Raw genomic sequence first — 18846 nt, 5'->3', positions numbered from 1 at the left:
GAGGGGCCTAAGTACCCATCGTGGATCCTTTTAGTAAAGCTCACAGGCCTGGCAAATGAAACTGGCAGTGATACTACATCTGAACCAGAGGAATTTGGGCACGTGATTCATTCAGTGTTTCTTAAGTGCTGGATGATGTTACTGCCTTCTGAGTCATTGGGTTCAATGAACTCGACCTTTAGCTGGAGTAGGGTTTTTTTTTTTTTTCCTGTTGGCCCTAGGGGCATGAGCTCAGGGATTCTCTAAAGCAGTGGTCAACATCCTTTTTGGCACCAGGGACTGTTTTCATGGAAGACAATTTTTCCACGAACTGGGTGGGTGGGAATGGTTTTGGGATGATTAAACCACGTTACACTTACTGTGTGTGCAAGTGTGCTTAGTCGCCAAGTCGTGCCCGACTCTGCGACCCCATAGACCGTAACCCGCCAGGCTTCTCTGTCTATGGGATTCTCCAGGCAAGAGTACTGGAGTGGGTTGTCCATTACCTCCTCCAGGGGATCGTCCCAGTCCAGGGACTGAACCTGTGTCTCCTGCGTTGGCAGGAGGGTTTTTTTTTTTACCGCCGAGTCACCAGGGAAACCCTGTTTATTTTGTACGTTGTTTCTGATCTAATGTCACCACTGATCTGACAGGAGGTACAGGTCTGTGGCCCAGAAGCTGGGGACCCCAGCTCTAAAATAATGTTCCTGTTGTCTGAAGAGGCTAGATGCTTGGGGAAGCAGCAGTTTTAGATGATTTTCAGGGTGGCAGCAGGGCTTTCCCCTACATGCCGCTTAATCTCAAGGTTCCCAAAGGAAAATGAGAGCATCCTTTCTGAACTTCTTCACAGGAAGCAGAGGGGCCTTGGTTTCTGAGGCACACAGCCTTCCTCCAGGTCTCAGCTCCACCACGGTATGACCTCCGGCTGGTCACTGGGGGTCAATGAGCCTCAGCTGCTTATCTGTAAAGATGGGATAATACCAGTTCTACTTCTCAGGGTGGTTTTGAGGATTACATGAGAGCATGAGGAACATTTCCGACTGGAGGGCATCACTCAAGACTCTCAGTTAATTTTAAACTCATTTACTTATCATAAAAACCCTATCGGGGGCTTCCCTGGTGGCTCAGTGGGAAAGAATCCTTCTGCATTCCATGCAGGAGACTTGGGTTCTAATCCTGATCCGGGAAGATCCCACATGCTGCGGAGCAACTAAGCCCTCACACCACAACTATTAAGCCTGTGCTCTAGAGCCCTGGAGTTGCAACCACTGAGCTCACGTGCCACATCTACTGAAGCTGTGCGCCTGTAGCCCGTGCTCTGCAGCAAGGGAAGCCTCCGTACTGAGAGGCCTGTGCACGGCAACTAGAGAGCAGCTCCCTCTTGCTGGAACTAGACAAAAGCCCAAGCATCAGTGAAGACCTAGCACAGCCAAAGATAAATATCCAAAGAAATAAAATTTTTAAAAAGTTAAAAATAAAAACCCTATCAGGGAGATAGAATTCTCACCAGAGGCTCAGAGCGGGTAAGTGACATATCCAAGATCACATGTCTGCAAGAGACAGAATCAAGATGTGAACCCAGTCCCTGGGGCTAACTTGGAGATCTCTGGGGGTGGAGAGAGAGAGGGCTGGTTGCACACCTGGCTTTGCCACTCTGAAGAAGTCACTTAGGGTCCCTGGACCTCAGTTTCCTGACCTGTGAAATGGGAATCATTCTAGTCCTTCACGTTATGAGAAGTATCAAGTGCAAAATAAATTCAATGTATTGAAAGTGAAAGTCGCTCTGTCGTGTCTGACTCTTTGCGACCCCATGGACTATAGAGTCCATGGAATTCTCCAGGCAGAATACTGGAGTGGGCAGCCTTTCCCTTCTCCAGGGGATCTTCCCAACCCAGGGATCGAACCCAGGTCTCCCACATTGCAGGCGGATTCTTTACCAGCTGAGCCACAAGGGCTACTACAAACCAAAAATGATTTGGAATTAAGAAAAAATATTTAGACAAGGCCTGTTTTCATTTGGCCTATGTTTCTAAGCAGACTGCCCTCAGGGCACACCTGGAGTACAAAGTTCTGCTGGGAACATACAGCAAACACCAAGTTCTCAGGGCTCTGGGAGAAAGCCGCTCAGGACAAGAAGGCACCCAAACCGAGTGCTATGGAGGGAGCACACCAGTCCCCATTCCTTGACCAGAGGGTCTGCTCATCACTGCAGACACCTTGAATCCTGCAGGGATCAGGTGTGATGCTGAAGACTCAGATGCTGACTTCAATGCTGTGCATTGAAGACCTACTTTGAGGTCAAGTTCATCTTGTGGCTCCAGGGCCAGAAGAAGTTATATGACTCTTCCAATCTGTCGCTGAGGACTTTTTCTCCCTGATGGCTTGATGGTTCATCAGGTGGATTTTGGGAAACATTTTTTTTTTCCTAAAAAAATGTTTTTAAATTGGAGGATAATCGCTTTACAATATCATGTTGGCTTCTGTCATACGACAACATGAATCAGCCCTAAGTATACACACGTCCCTGACCTCTTGAACCTCCCTCCCACCCCTTGAGGTTGTCACAGAGCACTGGGTTGAGCTTCCCGATTTATACAGCAACTTCCCACTGGCTATCTATTTTACATATCGGGGAAAAGTGTTCCTGATTGTCATAAGGGTCCTGATTCTCTGCCCCTCCTAATGTCTGTCCTCTTTGGCGCTGAACCTCATAGAGCCTCCCCACTGCCACTCTGGCCATGTGACTTGCTTTGGCTCACGGGATGTTTGTTAGCAGATGGGACGGAAGCCACGGCTTGGGAAAGCACTGGCAGCTCTCTGCTTGCGCTCTCACTTGCCTACCACGAGAACATGCCTGGGCAAGACGGCTGGAGAGGGATGATGTGTGGCGCGTGGTCAGCTCACCCCTGTCATCCCAGCCGAAGTCATCTTGGAGCAGCCACCCTCCTGCCATCCCACAGGTAACGGTGAGCCCACCTGAGACCAGCAGAGCCACTTAACTGACCCTTAGCTGACCTCAGGTTCATAAGCAAAACCAACACAGACAGGCTGAACTCTACAGCTAAACAATCACTAAAGCTAAACAATGATTTCCTGTTGTTCCCCAGTGAGTTTGGTAGTGGTTTGTTATGAAGCACTACTGTGACAATAAATAGCTGATATACGCACACACATATATATTAAAAAATGTAGTAGTACACTATGTCTTTGATTGTAATCTGCTACACAGCCTAAAACATCATTTAAGAAAAATCTTTGCTTTTGGAGGTACAAGGACAAAATATTTTCATTTTCCATATACATACACCCTGGCTACAGACACTTTGTGAGGGTGCTCAGTTGTTAAGTTGTGTCCAACTCTTTTTACAACCCCATGGGCTACAGCCCTCCGGGCTCCTCTGTCTGTGCGATTTCCTAGGCAAGAATACTGGAGTGGGTTGCCATTTCCTTCCCCCAGGGGGTCTTGATGCAGGAATTGAACAAGCAGCTTCTTAACCGCTGAGCCACAGGGAAACCCCACAGACACATGACCCTAATCAAACCCTGATGCTGCTGCTGCTAAGTCGCTTCAGCCGTGTCCAACTCTGTGCAACCCCATAGATGGCAGCCCACCAGGCTCCCCCGTCCCTGGGATTCTCCAGGCAAGAACACTGGAGTGGGTTGCCATTTCCTTCTCCAATGCATGAAAGTGAAAAGTGAAAATGAAGTCGCTCAGTTGTGTCCGACTTTTAGCGACCCCATGGACTGCAGCATACCAGGCTCCTCCATCCATGGGATTTTCCAGGCAAGAGTACTGGAGTGGGGTGCCATTGCCTTCTCCAATCAAACCCTACATGAGGAAATGGAGAACTCCAAAGACTGCCTTCCCTCTCATGTCTCATGCTTTCTCTTCCATTCCTCTTAAATAAAAATCAAATGTATTCAAATTATGCAGGTCACTATCTGTTTAAGATAAGCTCCCTCTCAATGCCAAGAGTCTGCCTTTTTGAATAGGCAACCAGGCTGTGGTTTTCCTCAGAGCAGCCTGTCCAAGCTCTTCAGGGTCCTCTTGCTTAGAACCATTCCTCCACCTTCAACTCCTGTCCTCTGTCCACGAAGACCCATGAGCTTTCAAAGCATCCACAGCCACTTGCCCCAGACAGCTGTCCCCAGAGCCCTCCAGGGAGGCACCTGTGGTCCCAGCACCACCTGTGTGCTCCTCGTGCTGGCGCGCTTTGCATTTGGTCAGGAGGCAGATGCAGACAGACTGGATTCAAATCCCCTCTTACTGTAGCCTCTCGACTAGTTCCCCAACCCCTCTGGGCTCATTTCCTCTTCTGCAAGGTGAGGATGATAATCATGAGTATCTGCCTCACAGGATTGCCCGTGAAGATTAAATGACATCGTGTCCCTCCATGACTGCTTAGTGCCTGAGGGACAGTAAGCCCTTCACAGACGTCAGCTATTATTATAATCGTATGCAGGGTACCATGGGAACCTGAAATCCCAGCTAGCAGCTTTTTAATACTTACCATGTGCCCACTGTTTTGAGTATTTTAAGAATGATTTTAGTGCTTTTTATACATTTATTTCATTTTTTTTAAACCTCACAACCACAGTTGGGTTGTCCCATAGGTAGTGTTATTATCTCCAACTTATGGATGAGAAAACTGAAGAACAGAGAGGTTAAGAAATTTACCCAAGGACACACAGCTAACAGATCACCATGCTAACACTCTCCCCACTTGGTTAATCACCCATCTTTCCCAATGGGGATCTCCAATGTGTAAATTAATCTGTGCTCTCCACCACCCCAGGCTCAGCCCATAGCTGGGCCATCAGAGTGCTGGAGGCTGCCACAGAATGTTCTGGTCTTTGCTCTCTTGGCATTAGCCCTTTGGAGGCCAGAGAGCTGGGTGCTCCCATTCCTGCACCTGGCTGTTACTGAATCAACCAGCTGGGACCAGATGGTGCCTTGAAAAGGAAATAGCTCTTTCTCACCCTCGTGCTCACAGGCTCTGGGCTCTCTGCACATGGTCCCACAACCCAGCTCGAGATTCAAGACACAGGAAGCAGAGGAGGCTGCAGCAGCCTCAGGCGAGCGGTGGTGAAATTAGTAGATCAGTGTACAAAGGAGCATTTAATAATGCTATTACGCTCCCCCGTCCGCGCGTAGCCACTGTGACATTCTGCATTAAAGAAGTGACAACCCTCAATTGCTGCGTGCAATGGAGGCCTGGCATTGCGTTGGCTCCCAGCCCCCAGAACACTTGCATTTTCTGGCAATGGATGGTACATGGGCATCAGGGGAAACCGAAGGCTTCGTGCAAAAATGTCCTCTCGGAGCCCTCTAAGCGCTCTGCAGTGTGGTTGCTCTGATTGCCTGTCAGGAGCATAATTTTCATTGAATATTAAGGAGCTGTTTGTTAAAATAATGTCGTCATGGTAACCACGTGGGGTGGGGGGAGGGTGCTGGGATAGCCTGGCGCTGCCCCGAACTGCAGCATGTGAATCAAGTGCTCGGTGCTATTTAATGAGCTCCTCTGGGCGCTTCCCCGAGACAGTGAATCTGGGGGACCTGGGGCCTTGAGGTTTGCCCCACTGGCACTGTCAAAGATGTGGGCGCTCCTGAGTTCCTGGCACTGTGTGTGCTCGACACATGGATAGACGGATGCATGGGTGATGGACAGATGGACGATGGAGAGATGGATGCTGGCAATGAAATTTTACATGTTTGAGTCTGAGCCGTTCCTCACAGTTTCTCTTTTGCAGGGGAAAGGAATTTTGCAGGAGAACTGGGAGAAAGAGGTGAGGCGAGTAAATGGTGGCGTGGTCAAAGGCATGGTCAAAGTTGATTCTGCCTGAAAGGAGAGGTGATGGTGGCAACAGGGAGGCAGGGCAGAGTGCAGACCCAGACTGCCTGGGTTCAAATCCCTGTTTCTCTCCTGTGTCATCACGAGTCAGTGACCTGGTCCTCCAAGCAGCTTCTGATTTCCCCACACATCACAGGCGTTCACAGTGTGTGTCCCTCAGAGCACTGTAGAGGGTCTGATTTCAGGCCACAAGGCTCTTATCACGGCGCTCACCCACAGTAAATGCTCAATATATCCTGGCCACCGCCACCTCTGCTGTTACTACCAGCATCCTGCTGCCACAGTGGTTACGAGAGGACCTCCTCCCCGACTGAAGGGCTCACGGTCTAAAGGTCTAAGGGGCCCCGAGCAGCCAGTGCAGACCAGGACTGCGTGGCTCTCCAACCCTTGTGCTTTCTGAGGTCAGCAAACTTTTCCTGGAAAGGGACAGAGAGTAAATATTTTAGGCCTGGTAGGTCACATGCAGTCTCCGTCACATTTTTTTTTTTTTAAACAATTCATTTAAAAATATAAAGCCATTCTTAGCTCACAGGCTGCTCAGAGAGAGTCATGGTTGGCTCGTCCCTGCCATGCTGCCTTATGGGGAAGTAGAGGAAAAAAGAAAAGTACAGGGAGATGTAGATATGGGATTTTCTCCCCCCACTAAAAGTAGGTGGAAACTACGTGTAGAAAAGGAAAACTGGGGTCCAGGAATTTGTCTTAGTTTAAAAAACAAAAATAAAACCAGCCACCTGTTCACTTGCAATGCTCATTTCATTGTCCAGGACAGGAAGGCAGAGGGAAGCGGAGAGAGCTGGTCAAGGTCATATCACTAGTCAGGGACAGAACTGGGACATAAACCCAGGGGTCCGGCACCAGACAACCTCCCCACCACCTCATCTACCTTGACTACTGTAGGCAAGTATCTCTATTTTCCATTATTCTAAGAATCCCAACATCCTCCATGAGTTGACTTCCTGGTGAAGAGATGGACTTTGGGGTCCAAGTCCAGCCTCAACTCTATGGTTACTGTATCCATGACCTTGGAAATGAATAACTTTTCAGTGCCTCAGTTTCCTCAATGGTAAGATGGAGAGACCTGCTATAAGCCCTCTCTGGGGATTTATGAGGATGAAATGAATTAAAGGCATGTAATGGACTTCTTGGGCTTCCCAGGTGGCTCAGAGGTAAAAAAAAAAAAAAAACAACTGCCTGCCAATGCAGATCCCTGGGTCCATCCCTGGGTTGGAAGATCCCTGGAGAAAGAAATGGCAACCCATGCCAGTATTTCTACCTGGGAAATCCCATGGACAGAGGAGCCTGGTGGGCTACAGTCCATGGGTTGCAAGAGAATCAGACACGGCTTAGCAACTAAACTACAACAATAAGGGACTTCTTAACTAAGTGTTGGATCAAGGTTAGAACTGATGATGGTAACAATCACTGAGGCAGGCAGAATAATAGCCCCCAAAGATGCCTTTGCCCTGAACCCTGGAACCCATGAATATGTTACCTTAAATGGCAAAGAGGACTTAAGGTAGCGGATGGCATTAAGACTGAGAATCAGCTGACCTCAGAACAGATGATGCTGAGTTATCTGTGCAGGCACGAGGTAATCACAAGAGTTAAGTCAGAGATGGGATGGAGAAGAAGAAGAGCTAGTGCCAGAGAGACGTGCCATGAGAAGACTGCCCACTCCTGGCCTTCAGGTGGAAGGGGCCACAAGCTAAGGAATTCAGGAAGCTCCTAGAAGCTGGAAATGCAAGGAAACAGGTTTTCCCTTTGACTCCGGATAGTAATGCAATCTGTTGGTACTTTGATTTTAGCTCACTGAGATGCGTTTCACACTTCTGACCTCCTAAACTGTAAAATAATAAATGTGTGTGATTGAAGCCACTAAGGGGTGTGTGGCAGCAGCAATAGGGAGAGGAAATGAACCATTTTCCTGCACACGAGAGGCCTCCAAAGTTGGGAGGGCCACCAGAAGCGAGGATGGCATCCCACACAGGCTGGGGGAGGCAGGGCCTCCTTGGCACGGTCCCTCTACTGGGGCTCAGCCAGCCCCCTTCGGCTTAGGGACGGACATGTGGCCTGACCTTCTCAAGGCCGGAGTATTTGCTAGAATGACGATGACAGACGCAAGGCCCTCTTTCTGTGGGGGCTGCTGAGAGAAGGGGCTGGGTCGGTGGGGGAAACATGCTCACATAGAAGAAAGCCGGGGAGGAGATGGAGCAAAAAACCGCACACCGCCGACACTGTTTAGCTCCAACTGGGCTCAAAGCCAGACCAGCTCAGACTTTTCAATTATATGGGCTGCTTTTCTGTTTTGCACTTACGTCAATACGAATTAGATCTCTATTTTGTAACTAAAAGTCTGACTAATAGAATCCAATATCCACTTCAGTACCATTTCCTACCAGTTTCAGGTGTCACCCCCTCCTTGGCTGACACTTTGGGCTCCGGAGAACCTGGAGTGGAGTTTAGGGCTGGGCACCTAGGGTGAAGATTTAGGTGGACGGTGCAGGGAGGGTGGGCTGCCATTTCTCACTTCTCTCCTCACCACTCCTGTTTAGCTCAGAGATGTTGAGTCTACTGCTATAATGGAGGGAGTAAAGACCCCTCATGCGTGCATGCTAAGTCACTTCAGTCGTGTCTGACTCTTTGTGACCCCCATGGACTGTAGCCCACCAGGCTCCTCAGTCCATGGGATTCTCTAGGCAAGAATACTGGAGCTGGTTGCCATGCCCTCCTCCAGGGGATCTTCCCAACTCAGGGATTGAACCTGTCTCTCTTAAGTCTCCTGCATTGGCAGGTGGGTTCTTTACCACTAGCATCACTGGGAAGCCCCCAAAGACCCCTCAACCTGCTACTGAATGGGAGTGTGGTTTGAACTTGCATTTGGATCTGCAGGCGAACCAGCTGCCTATGGTGGAGTCTTCACATATAGTCCATTAGGGTTGAGCGGCTTTCATGTTGATGTTATGTGGGACACTTGTGACTTGGTTCCCTGATTGAGCTGTTTCTTCTGGTTTTGCCTCTTACATGTTGACCACGTTCCAGGCTTCTGTCCTCTGGCTCTGAGCTGTCCCCAAGAGCGTGCAGTCCCCCATGGCCTCTCCATCTCCTCCATTAGCTGCCTGTCCATCCTTGTTCCGTTCCAACAGGCCTGAGGGATGTGGCATATGTCTTTGGGTAATGGTGACGCTGGCCCATGTTGATTTTTCACAGGGCAGCAAGGGTGGGGTGGGGGCTAAACTGCAGTTGGGGAAGGTGATATTTGAAAAACACTTAGGTCAGGGACTTTTCTGGTGATCCAGTGGCTAAGACTTCATGCTCCTCCCCATGCAGGGGGCCTGGATTCAATCCCTGGTTGGGGAACTAGATCCCACATGCTGCAACTAAGAGTTTGTATGCCACAACTGCAGTTCCCAATGGCTGCAACTAAAACCCTGCACAGCCAAATAGACAAGTAAAAACAAACATTAAAAGAAAAGCACCTGGGTCACGTTCATCTTTTCCTCCCCCAAGAACATACTGGCCAGGCTGATAAGATAATCACTGACCTATATACGTATGACTCTTAAATTAATCCATCCCGACCCGAGCTTGCTTCTGGGTTCCAGGCTCATGGTGGACGTTTCCACTAGGATGATGATACGAACACTAATCCTAGGATTACTATCAATACTAATACTAATGTAATTCCAGGGCACATTTATTGAGCAATCTGTCTGTGCTAGGCATAGTCCTTAACACTTTACATGTACTGATCAAAGCAGCTCTCTTGGGCAGCTAATAATTGCATGATCCCCATTATACAGATGAAGAAACTGAGGCTCGGGAAAGTTATATGACCCCTTAGGATTTGAATGCAAGCCATGTGGACTCCCGAGATCACCTGTTCAACCAGACCCTGGGTGTCCCACAGGTATGCCCAGTGCTGTGTTCCCAGCACCTTCTGCCACGTCCACTTCTTTTTCTCTGTTTGCTCCCTGGTTGACAGGATCATTCTTTTAGATTTCCAAGCTGGGAGTCTGGGGCTTGCTCTTGACCCCTCCTGCCTCACTTTCCATGTTCAAGTCCCAGCAATGCTTTCTCTGAATTGGTACTCTGCAGACACACCCCTGCTCGCCCCTGCTGTGACTGCCTCAGTTTGGGTGGCCACTTCCTGTCTCTAGGGGACATCTCTCTGCAGCTGCCTCTGGCCTCCTGCCTCGTCTTTGACCTCTTACTTGCAACAGCCTGCCCTCCGCACTGTGACCACGTCAGGTTTCTGAACCCAAGGCGGCATCACTTGGTTTAAAACTCCCAAGACCTGCTTATTACTTCCTGCCAACAGTCCACACCTGAGTGCGGCATTCAAGAACATCTGTGGTTTGACCAAGCCACGCTTGCCCCTCTCAGCTGCCGTGTGCTCCCCCGCCAGGCTCTCCCAGCTCCAGCACCGCCAGCCTTCCCAACACCCTCTACATGTCTCCCTCCCCTCGGCACCTCTGCCCAGGCGGCCCCTCCCTCAGGCTCCAGGTAGAAGCCTCCCTGAATCCACAGGCAGAACGAGGGACTTCATTTCTGTGGGTAGGAAGCTGACCATCTTGGTGTCAGTCGGCGATCACACAACAGACTTCTGCATGTAGTTATCTACTGGTTTTGTTTTACTAACACTTTTATTCAGTGCCAGGCATTGTTCTATGCATGTTTCATAAACTCCATAGTCATCATTGCTACCCTACCTGGTGGCCCATTTTACAGATGAGGAAACTGAGGCACACAGAAGTTAAATAACTTGGTCAAGATCACAAGGCTAGCAAAGGTACAAGTTGGGATTCTAACCAAGCCAATCTGGCACCAGAGTATGTGGTCTTAAGTGCTCTGCGGTGCTGCCTCACTAGTACCCTCTGTGGGAGCCCAGAGAGGGGACACAGGCCTCAGGGGGACGCTGCAGCACCTGCTGAGTCTAGAGTGATGTGCCTGGCCAGGCCTCTAGAGGCGAGGCTACGACCTTTAACCCTAAGGTCTTGCCTGGTCCACAGTGCCATCAGCTCCATCTAAAGGAGTATCTAGGAGTCTGAGGCCAGACAAGGATGAAGGGAGGGTACGGAGGACAGGGTCCCCACAGCAGGGAGTGGAGCCTCAGTGGAAAGAACGGGAGGGCAGGCTGGGCCCCAGTCCCTGCATCCCTGCCTGTGGGACAGTAGGGTGACCACTGGCTATGCCTTCTCAGGGGGTGGGACAGCTCTTCAGGCGGCAGGGAAGCTGTTCTGTGATAGGCCCTGGAGAGAGGACCGAAGAGAAGCATGATGTTATCTGGCCCAGACCAGGCCGGAGGCTGGAGAAGACGGGACTGATGCTCAGCATGGCCGGAGTAACAGGTGTGCGCCTGCCTGCTGCCCCCGTAGAACTCGGCTCTGGGCTAACCACCCGAGGGTCCTAACGGGCTCACTTGGGATTCCAGGCCTTCACCACCCCGACCATGGCTTCTGTGATCAGAGGCACTGCTCCTCCAGCTGTGCGTGGGTTCCAATTCCCCCTGCTTCATATGGATTTAACTGGTCTTGATTTTTTTTTTTTTAAGTATAAACTGAATCTTTCTCTTGAAGAATCTCAGAAACTAGGCTGAAAGAGGAGTTCCAGTTCCAACTTCTTCCCCATTTTGAGCAAGTAAAGCCCATCCGTTAGACGCACTCCCACTCAAATTCAGTGGGTTCCAACTTGCTCTTCTCCCCCTTGGCTGTCCGGACTCTCCCTATAGTGGGTGAATTCAGGGGGTGATGCTTGCTGAGCTGAGGGGAGGACACGGTCTAGTCACAATGGGCTTCAGTCCCTTCTAGAGACACTTGTTACCAAGGCATTCCTGTGCATGCCTGTCAGACCCTTGGGGCATCAGCTACTCCCTGCAAGACTGAGAGTAGAGTAACTCAAGTTGAAGGTTTACATGGACCGCTCCTAGGGGAGAATCATCAGCAACGAAAAAAGAGCCTCTGAAAAACTAACAGGAGTCATTTGAGAAGTTATGATACTATTAAGACAATCTATAACCTCATTTTTCTCGAATGCATGACAAGGAGAAAGCTCTGCTTTCAGGTAATTATGGAGGAAGAGTTTGGGGTGGTGGGGGCGGAGAGAAATAGCATCTTTTGACCATAGTTTGTGAGCAAGGTCTTCAGTTGTCTCCTTTTATCTCACTTTTTTGTCTCACATTTTATCTCAATTACCCTCCTGCAGAGCCCTGTGAGGTACATTAATTCTCCATTTTACAGATCAGGAAACTCAGAGGAAATGTAGTTCTGAACCACTTGGTCTCATCTTCTGCATATAATTCTGGAAAAAGAGCTTTTTCCCAGCTAGTCCGGTGACACCTCTCTAATTCAGATCCCCTGGCAATTTGAAACAGAAGCAAAGCTGCCCAAGGACTGATTTTCTACTTCAAAAGAGCCCTGCGTCATTGTTTCATTGGTATTGATCTAAAGCTCACAGAGTAAGTGCCCTAGAAGAGTTACAGGTCAGGTGTGCTCGGCCACATGGTCAGACCTGCAAGCACAGACCACCACCACCCTGGCCTCTGCACCTGTCAGCTGGGCTGAGCTGACTCTGCAACTGAAGGATAATAAAGCTCACCTGCAGGCAATAGGCACCCTCAGATGACGACTTTTTCAATCACTTGGGTTGTCCCTAAAGTGGTCCAGATTAATGAGGTTTTGCTGTGCTTTGCCCCCCTGATGTAAAACCACGATGTGCAGAAGCAGGCAGGGGCCTCAGAAATCGTTTTTTCTCAAATGCCAAAAGGTGGCACGTGGGCTACGTCCTCCTTACTGCTCCCCAGCAGACATCACTAATCCATTGCAGCACCCTCTTTCCTGGGTATGCCTCAGAGTCCTTCTCCATGCTGTGCCCTTGGCAGCCATGACCAATTGATCAGAATTGGCAGGAGATGAGATCTACTTGTCACCCCTGACCTAGCCCAGTCACCTTATGTGAAAAGAGGTGGAACAGAAGCTCAGAGAGGCCAATGGCTGATGGAACCAGGAATCGGGACCTCCTCTCTCTGATGCTTTGTCTTTGAAGCTGCCACCTGCCTCATCCCTGTTCCCTTCCCACTAAAGGTAGAACCGAAGCTGGGCTCACTTGGTGGATGTTAGGGGGTGCACAGGGAGAAGGAGACAGACATGAGTGACAGTTTTTAGGACCCTGCAGGTACAGGGGCTGTACTTATGCCGTAAACAATTTTGGTTTAACTACCAAAGCAGAGATCACTTTGCTGACAAAGGTCCATATAATCAAAGTCAAAGCTATGGTTGTTTCCAGTAGTCATGCACAGGTATGAGAGTTGGGCCATAAAGAAGGTGGAGTGTCGAAGAATTGATGCTTTTGAACTGTGGTGTTGGAGAAGACTCTTGAGAGTCCCTTGGACAGCAAGGAGAGCAAACCAGTCAATCCTAAAGGAAATCGACCCTGAATATTCACTGAAAGGACTGATGCTGAAGCTGAAGCTCCAATACTTTGTCCATCTGAGGCGAAGAGCTGACTTATTGGAAAAGACCCTGAGGCTGGGAAAGACTGAGGGTAAGAGGAGAAGGGGGCAACAAAGGATAAGATGGATGGCATCACTGACTCAATGGACATGGAGCAAACTCCGGGAGATAGTGAAGGACAGGGAAGCCTGGCATGCTGCAGTCCGTGGGGTCACAAAGAGTCAGACACGACTTAGCAACGGAACATCAACCATCTTATTATCCAGCTAGGATCACAGGGTGATGAAGCAAGAGAGAAAAAAGGTAGGCCCCAAGTAAGCCCATTCCAGAGTTCCATGTCCACCACCAATGTAAGAAAGGTAACCCTGACAAATTTTTAGGCAAGTGCCATTTTTATTTGCAATATGCTACAAATCCTGGGATGGTGGATGATACCTTCTGCATAGTGAAGCATCACTTGGACAATCTATCTTCCAGTTGAGGAGACAGCCAAGGCTCCCTGGAGAATGGCTGGGAAATCAACGCTCATTGACAGTGAGGCTCCAGATGACACTACCCAAGTGCAAGTCTTAAATGATTTCACATTGGTACCAGCAGACTCTCTCTTGTACCTGAGCTTTTCACTTCCGCAAGGGAAGGTGGCTCATGTTGGTTTCTCATTTACTGGGAAAAGGAGAGGTCCTGAGAAGTCCAACCACTCTCCATGAGGCACCCTAGCAGGTAATAAAGAGCTGAGTGGCCTCTGCCTTTGGACCGGTGCCAGGACCACCGCAGAGAGAGCAGGGAAGATGGAGCTGCCCTTGACCGCCTTCTCACTGCATTCTGCTGTGGAGCGAGCCTAGGGGCAGTGATGCTTCTCGCATCCCCTCCCTGCAACTAAGCCAGGGCTTCTGACTCCTGGCCCAGTGCTCTGTCCTCTCGCCTCTGCTGCTATTTCCTGTCCCAACACTGAACCTTAATCGGGATCACATCCTACTTCCAGAACAAGAATAAGAGCTAATATTTATTGGGCATTAACAGTATACTGGCAGGGGACCAAGCAGCTTTCCATGAATCAGTTTATTGACTCCTCCCAGCAGCCCTCTTACGTAGTAGGTACTGCATGGTGCCCATTTTGCAGATGGGAAGACTGAGGCATAGACAGATTGGCAACTTCTGTCTATGAGGCCTCATGGCTAGTGGAAGAAACAGGATTTGAACCTGAGCTGTCTGATCTTAACCACAGACACAGCCTCCGGAACTCTCTATCACTTTCCCTATAATCATTCAACAGTCACTTCCTGAGCACATCTCAGGTCCTTTGAATCAAGAACACAGTCTCTGTCCTCAAAGCCCAACTTGTGCCTCAAGACTTGCAAGGAAGCACCAAGTTACAGCTTAAGCTGCTGTTCAGCCCCCTCCCCTTCCTCTCCCACCTCCCCGCTACACAGCACTCAAAACACAGCTAACACACAGCTTCTGCACATGGACTGTCAAACTCGATTCTCATCTAGGCTGTCAGTTTCTTGAAAGAACCACATCTCTGGCCTCCCACAGCGCCCTGCCCTCGGTGCACATTTACTGCGGCAGCTGACCCAGGCCCAGGGGGAAGAATACCCAGTGACAAAGGACAAAGGAGGCCCCTGTGCTCCTTACTCAGACCTTCAGACCCTCTTCCTTTCGATGGGTGTCTTTCCTGAGCAATTTCTCCACCCGCGGCGTCTAGGGTGCGATTCTTTCGATTCTTTTCATGCTCGTCGGGCCAGGTTTTGGTCACTGGACAATGTGGTGCTGGAGGACCCCAGTTCCCTTGGGGAAGCCATGCTCACTGTCCACTCACAGCCTGGGGACTCGGGGGAACGCAGCACAGCAATCCCACCATGTCTTTCCTTCTGGTCTGTGTGGTCTGGATCCTGGGCAAGTCTCTCAATGGCATGATGCACTGGCAACTCTTTCTTTGGTGGTCCTGTGACAGGAGCAAGCTCTCTAGAGCCTCTGATCAGAGTCCCAATCACGCCTGGAGAGTTGCCCACCCTTCACACAGATCAGGTGTTTGGGGCCACATGTGTGACGTGTGGTGAGCGCAGGTACACCTGGCCCATGGACAATAGGTCTGGGGAGAGACCGTCTCATCCAGCAACTTCCAGGCTGTTTTAAAGCAGGACGTGTGTGTGTGCTAAATCGCTTCAGTTGTGTCTGACTCTTTTTGACCCCATGGACTGTAGCCCGGCAGGCTCCTCTATCCATAGGCTTCTCCAGGCAAGAATAGTGGAGTGGGTTGCTGTGCCCTCCTCCAGGGGATCTTCCTGACCCAGGGATCAAACCGGTGTCTCCTACATCTCCTAAATTGGCTGGCGGGGTCTTTACCACTAGCACCACCTGGGAAGCCCTTAAAGCAGGAGTCTGCCCCATAAAACAGACAGTGCTGAGGGAATGCACGTGTGAGCTTACAAAGTCCCGTCGTTCATTCTCCCTAAACCTTCCACTCATCCTCCTGCCCCTCCAGGATTCTCGATCATCACGGAACAGTTTGTAAAACACTGCCCTGTCAGAACCCCTCCCCACTTCAACATTTCCCATCCACGCTTCTCCAACCTGTGCTTGGATTCTGCCAATGACAGGGAACTCACTACTTCTAACAGAGGTCGATTTTTACCATTGCCGACCTCATTAGGAATTTCTCCTTAGGCTGAGTCACTAGCTGCCCACCTGCCTCCTGCCAGTGACAGCCGTTCAAAGGAGCAAAGGTGGCTTTCTCGCCTACGTTTACTCATGTCTCCTCGGGGCTATGGTTTACTAACTGGTGTGAACCGCGGAGTTCCCTCTGTCTTCTAAGAATGCGTCCCTAAGCCTGGTTACAAGGTTCGTGAGAATGATCCCCAGCCCATGCCCCCCCGGAGGGTGAGCCTGAGAAGCTGGCATCTGAGCAGAGAGAGGTCAGCACAGCCACCTGCAGGCTCCAGTTGGTGTCTGGGGAGGGGTGGACAGGGACCCAGCGAATTAAGGGACCCACAGTTGGGTTCTCTGCACCACGCTGTTTTCAGGTGCATCTCGACAAAAACAATTTCAGAGGTGCAAAAGTTCAGCTGCGCCCTGGACGGGCTTCGGACCCCACTTCCCCTGCCCGGCTCCCTTCCATCTCCCTTCCCTTTCTGAAATCCAGTAGAGGCCCCGACTTTCGCCAAATACACGGTCACTCACCAGTTCCCGTGTTGCTTACATCCTGGGAATCTTTTTACTTTGACTCCAGAGCAGTCAGTGCGTCAAGACCTACAGAGAAGAAATAATCAATATTAAAAGCAGGGCAAGGCGAATGGGGGTATCAACTCCCATTTCTAGAAGGTCTGAGGCCCTGGGATCCTGGGATGGAGATGGGGAGGAGAAAGGAAATGGTCAAGGCCCAGCCACTCGTTAAAATGACCTCAAGAATCTCGGGGCTTTGTGGTGATGCTGAGAAAAAGAAAAAAAAAAAGACCCTCACACTCTGGGTGAGTCAGCAGCTTTCTGAGAAGCAGGCCTTTTAGGAGAGTGAAACTAAAAGCAAGATGTGCTGGGTGGGGCTGGGGAGGCGTCTCCTGAACCCCACTCCGAGTTGCCTTCAGTCCCTGGTGTCGGTTCCTTGGCAGCAACAGAGGTTCACAGTTGGTGAGGGTGGAGAAGGAAAGCTTTGCCTACAGGCCTCAAGTCCAAAAGATACGGCAGTCCTGGAAACAAAAGCCCTCGATGTGGATTTCCGCCCTGGGAGACTCCTGCTGGGCTGAGCCCTGTGTGCTTTGAAAATTCCTCAGGAGAGCGAAGAAGCAGGCGAGCGCCCAGCTCAGAGGATGCGTTCGTTCCCAGCGTGGCAAGTCGAGGCCTGAGCTCTAGAGGTTTCTGCAGCCCGCCGAGGCCCACCTGCAGTGCACATGTGCGCCTGGCGAGCCTGCCTATGAGCCGCGGCTGGGACCACGCTTCTCCTCACTCCCCACGCCCTGCCCGCCTTTACAGCCAAGCTTGTTTTTTCTTGTTGTCCTTGGAATTCTGAGGGGAGCAGAGGTTTCTCTATTCATCTCTCCCTGTTCTCAAAGGGGCACCCTTTGGGGAAAAAAAAATCTTTATGGCCGTACCACTAAGTGCTATCGCTATGGCAGGTACTTCAAACGTGGATCCATATGTCAGAGGTGAAACTGCATCACCTGAGAGCTTGTTGGACCCTAAGCATCAGAGCCTGCTTTTTAACAAGCTCCTCAGGTGATTCCCAGGCACATTAAAGTCTGCAAAGCATGCATTTCTAATCCCCTTCATCAGGGAAGGAAGGAAGGAAGTCAGGAAGTCGTAGCCCATTCCCCAGGGGAAGAGACAGGTTCAAGTAACCACAACTTGGCTATCAGGATTTTAATGATGCTGAGTGGTAACGCTCATCCAAACCTGAGTTCACGTGATTCCGGAATCAAGTGTTCCTTTCCTTTGTGCTATTCGGGGAAGCAAAATGAGAGGGTGATGGGACAGGCGGGCCTGGCTTGGTGGGAGGGGCCAGGGGCAGAGCAGTGGGCCAGGGATTGGCAGATGACTTCAGGCCTGGAGACGGAGGCTGACGGGTGAGTGCTCAGGGAAGGAGGCATTGGGTGGGGAGGGAGGCTGGGGTCCCCCTCCTCCTCACTGTCGTCAGAGGCCAGCAACATTTCCCAAAGGTCATCCCAACTTCTGCATTGAATCCCAGTGATTAATTTACTCTGATCCCACTGTAGCTGGATTTGCCCTCTGCCCTTAGAACTGAGCATCCGGCAGGAGAAGGCACCCCAGGAGGCAAGCTGACCTGAGTAGCCCAGCACTGATCAGCAGGAAGGACAATAATACTCTGTAAAGCCCCTTACAGTTTAGAAAGAACTTTCCATCCACTAGGAGCTCATCTGCTCCTTCAAAGGACTCGGGGATGTCACTGGTGCTATTCTGCAGTTGAGGAAATTGAGGCACAGAGAAGTTAAGTGATTTTCCTGAGGTCACACAGCTTTCGGGCAGGATGGGTTGAGGCCCTCTGAATCCAAGTCCAGAGGTGCGAGATCAGCTGCTTCTGATGGGGAAAGCGATCACATCACGGGTTTATGGTACCCTTCATTAGTGTCTAGGGCTTCCCTGATAGCTCAGTTGGTAAAGAATTCACCTGCAATGCAGGAGGCCTCGGTTCAATTCCTGGGTTGGGAAGATCTCCTGGAGAAAAGATAGGCTACCCACTCCAGTATTCTTGGGCTTCCCTTGTGGCTCAGCTGGTAAAGAATCCACCTGCAGTGCGGGAGACCTGGGTTCAATCCTTGAGTTGGGAAGATCCCCTAGAGAAGGAAAAGGCTACCCACTGCAATATTCTGGCCTGGAGAATTCCATGGACTATATAGTCCATGGGGTTGCAAAGAGTCAGACACGACAGAATGACTTTCACTTTCATTAGTGCCTAGGGGGCTTCCCTGGTGGCTCGGATAAAGAATTTGGCTGCAATGTAGGAGACCCGGGTTCGATCCCTGGGTTGGGGAGATTTCCCTGGAGATGGGAATGGCAACCACTCCAGTATTCTTGCCTGGAGAATTCTGTGGACAGAGGAGCCTGGCGGGTTACAG

At 50.4% G+C, this 18846-nt stretch overlaps 1 protein-coding gene across 22 annotated transcripts in view; it reads right to left on the bottom strand.

The window, feature by feature from the left end:
* The window catches only part of ZHX2 (zinc fingers and homeoboxes 2), a 188054-nt gene that overhangs the window by 86205 nt on the left and 83003 nt on the right, over positions 1–18846 (bottom strand). For 2 of the 22 annotated variants that reach the window (XM_044928792.2, XM_044928789.2), the window contains exons 1-2: positions 17365–18423; positions 16460–16528 (exon numbers count right to left, since the gene is read on the bottom strand). The gene's annotated coding sequence lies outside the window, so the exon portion shown is untranslated. The other 20 variants (XM_044928785.2, XM_025265446.3, XR_006545017.2 and 17 more) reach the window with 17 other exon arrangements.

Source organism: Bubalus bubalis, chromosome 15 (genome assembly GCF_019923935.1).
Source record: "Bubalus bubalis isolate 160015118507 breed Murrah chromosome 15, NDDB_SH_1, whole genome shotgun sequence".
Classification (NCBI taxonomy): Eukaryota; Metazoa; Chordata; class Mammalia; order Artiodactyla; family Bovidae; genus Bubalus; species Bubalus bubalis.
This window is presented reverse-complemented; position numbering and strand designations above follow the sequence as displayed.